This window comes from Pygoscelis adeliae, unplaced genomic scaffold (assembly GCF_000699105.1).
Source record: "Pygoscelis adeliae isolate BGI_AS28 unplaced genomic scaffold, ASM69910v1 Scaffold196, whole genome shotgun sequence".
Classification (NCBI taxonomy): domain Eukaryota; kingdom Metazoa; phylum Chordata; class Aves; order Sphenisciformes; family Spheniscidae; genus Pygoscelis; species Pygoscelis adeliae.
In genome coordinates, this window is record NW_008824936.1 from 107,077 (window position 1) to 110,998 (window position 3,922).

The following is a 3,922-nucleotide window of genomic DNA, read 5'->3' on the forward strand; positions in this document are numbered from 1 at the left end:
CCCTTCCTTTTCTGTCCTATTAAACTGTCTTTATCTTAACCCAAGAATTTTACTTTTTTTTTTTCTGATTCTCTCCCCATCCCACTGGGGAGAGGGGGAGTGAGCAAACATCTGTGTGGTGTTTAGCTGCCTGCCAGGTTAAACCACAACAATATACATTAATAAGATCCCCCTGAGCTTTTTCTTCTCCAGGCTGAACAGTCCCAGCTCTCTCAGCTTTTCCTCATAGGAGATATGCTCCAGTCCTTTAATCATCTTCATGGTTCTTTGTTGGACTCTCTCCACTATGTCAATATCTCTCTTGTACTGAGGAGCCCAGAACTGTAAGGCATTTGATACTGTCCCTCACAGCATCCTTCTGGACAAGTTGTCCAACGGTGGGATGAGTGGGTTCATGGTGCGCTGGGTGAAGAACTGGCCCTGCAGAAAGGCATCTGGGGGTGCTGGTCAACAGCAGGCTCAATATGAATCGGCAGTGTGCCCTGGCGGCCAAGAAAGCAAACCGCATCCTGGGGTACATCAAGCACAGTATAACCAGCTGGTCAAAAGAGGTGATTATCCCTCTGTATTCAGCGTTGGTGCAGCCTCACCTTGAGTACTGTGTGCAGTTCTTGGGCCCCACAATTTAAGAAGGATATTAAGATCCTTGAATGTGTCCAGCGGAGGGCAACACAGCTGGTGAAAGGGCTGGAAGGAATAACCTATGATGAGGAGCGGCTAAGGACTTTGGGTTTGTCTAGTTTGGAGAAAAGGAGGCTGAGGGGTGACCTCATTGCTCTCTACAGCCTTCTGAGGAGCGGAACTGGAAAGTGAGGTGCCAATCTTTTCTCCCTGGTATCCAGTGATAGGATGCATGGGAATGTGCTTAAAGCTGTGCCAGGGGAGGTTAAGACTGGACATTAGGAAGCATTTCTTGGTCAAACACTGGAACCGGCTTGCTAGAGAGGTGGTCAATGCCCCAAACCTGTCAGTGTTTAAGAGGCATTTGGACAATGCCCTTAATAACATGCTATAACTTTTGGTCAGCCCTGAATTGGTCAGACAGTTGGACTAGATGGTTGTTATAGGTTCCTTCCAACTGAAATAGTCCTATTCTATTCTGTTCTGTTCTGTTCTATCTATTAATTTTATTCTAGAACTGGACACAGTACTCCAGGTATGGCCTCACCAGTGCTGAAGAAAGGGGAAAGATAACCTCCCTCAACCTGCTGGTAATACTTTGCCTAATGCAACCGGGGATACCATTAGCCTTCTTTGACACAAGGGCACATTACTGGCTCACGTTCAACTTGGTCTTCACCAGGACTTCTGCCTTTCTGCCCTTTCTGTCCTTTTCTGCCAAACTCTTTTCCAGCCAGTCAAGCCCCAACATGTACTGGTGTATGGGGTTGTTCTTCTCCAGGTGCAGGGCTTTGTACTTCCCTTTGTTGAACTTCATGAGGTTCCTGTAAGCCATTTCTCCAGCTTGTTGAGGTCCCTCTGGATGACAGCACACCCCTCTGGTGTATTAGCCACTCCTCCCAGTTTGGTGTCATCCACCTGCTCAGGCGTAATCTCCTCCATGGGCACCTGGGGAATCTCTACTCCTGTGCCTGGAGCACCTCCTCCTGCTCCTACTTCTTCTTTCACCTTGGTGTTCACATTTTTCTCACTCCTCCCTCTCACAGCTGCTGTGCTGTACAGATACACCCAATACAAGCTTTGTCTCAAATATGTTTTAAAAATTGCACTTGTATCTTCAGAAAGATTATTTGCTGATATCTTGTGTCGTATTACAGCAGTTAGGAAATTAAAGAGGAATAGATACATCCTATTTCCATTCTAGCTCCTAGAATTGTTCCCTCTGTTAGAATTAAAATAAAATACACATGTAAGTGGTTGGCTTTATTTAACAAACTGTGGATTTATATTTTTAACAGTCTCTACTATTGAAAGGGATTAGCAATTCTCTAAGGCTAAATTAAATCCTGTGGTAATTCTACAGAATTTAGCCAAGTGGACTGCTTCTACCACTTTTTTTCTTTTTTCTTTTAATTTTTTTTTATTGTTCTGAGTAGTACATTCAATATGCCTAGTTTTCCCAACTACAAAAGAAAACATCACGTCTCTCTGAGAGAATAGGAAGGATTAACTTGTCCACTGGAGATTTTCCAGTGTTTATTTTCATAAAAGCAATTCTTTTATTCTTTGCCCCTGTTGGAAAAATCTCATCTAGAATCTCTAATCTTAGTACTGCAGGTTTGCTTGGCCTCTCTGTTGCCGAAATGTTGTGCTGATCATTGTTAATATTTTACTTCGGTAAAGGTGGTTTTTGTCTATGTGGGAGAGTAATATCCACCATAAAGGTCATGACTTGTGAAGATACATGAAGTGAAGTGAGTGGCACAAAACAGTAGGTAGCAAAGGATTGTACAATTCAGTGAACAACAAGGTCAATTGCTTCATATCTACTTGTAGTTCAGCACAGCTGGACTGAAAAAAATCGTAATGCCTGACTGGCATTCTGTAGCAGTTTAATGCAGAATAATAATGGAGTTTAAATCACCAGTTTACCAGAAAGTGTCATTCTGAGTGGGCAAGCATAGAAATGAGAAGCAAGCTGTCTGTCAGAAACGTATTATGAAAAGAACTGAAAAGTATTAGTAGAATAGAAAAGAAAGAAAATAGCAGACAGCACATTGCTTGTTAAGCTATGGGTCTGGCATCCTAGTTTTTCATACAATTTTTTATCTTAAAACTGACTGGTCAGACTATTACAGGAATTCTTTACTATTCAAACACTGCTGGTAGCTTTTTATAAAGCCAAATTACCTCAGTAAAGAATTTCCAAATAATCAACATCTGAGTTCAAAAGTTCAGTTGCACTAGTAAAATCCTTTAAAATAAATGAATGTTGTGATTATGTACGTTACTTCAAGTACTGCACTTCACTGGAAAATAATTGGAAACAGTAAAGATTAACTCCCTAAGTGCATAAGAAACATGAAGCAGTACTTTAATAAGGAGAAAGATAACTAGAAAGGAATAGAGGAAAGTCAACATCAATATGCTGATAACTATGCAGAGAGAAGCTCATAGTATGTCTTTAAGATCATTATAATAAGATGAACCTGTCAGGTAAAGCCATATTTATCCTTTCACAAACTTTGTAATTTTAAAAATTTGACAGGAACTGTTACAGAAGTACAATGCATTTGAGATGTTCTTCCCAAATTTTATATCAAGTCCACTGCCACAGGCATTTTAATGCTTGTATGCAAATTCACAAAGAAAGTGATTTTAAAGCTCGGACAATATTTTTATAAGAAAATTTTTGGCATTACATGAAATAGATTAACTAAGATGGGATATCCTCATCAGTATAAAGAAAGCTACTGTAATTTAATGGTTATTAGGTGTTTGCACACAGTTTAGGATACATCCTTAGGTTTATTTTGGCCAGAAAATGTTATAAAATTGTTGATGCTTTTCATGATATTATTTTTATTGTGTAGGTTAAACATGTATTTAGTGGTGACCTAGAAACATAAATGCAGTGATGGGATTTGGAAAACAATTTTTCCTTTCCATATTGTTTATTTCCCTGTCCAGCTAGTATAGGGCTGCAAAACTGTAAGAAAAAGTTTGATTATGAAATTTATGCTTTCTCTATAGGATTTCTAATTTTCTCCAACTAGACATTCCTTACAACATCCTCTCTGGATTGTCTTTCCATTGGAGTTTCCAGCCATACCATATAATATGGTATTTCTGTGTTACAAGTTCAAATCCTGGATTAAAAGCCATACAGGATAGTACTTCAGTTTTCCTGAACCTACCGACTTCTGGCTCTTTTGATGTTGCAGGTGAAGTCATTACGTGGAAAAGAGTCTTGTCACCTATGTTTCTGTCTTACTCTTCACATCATTTTTCAGCTCTTTCA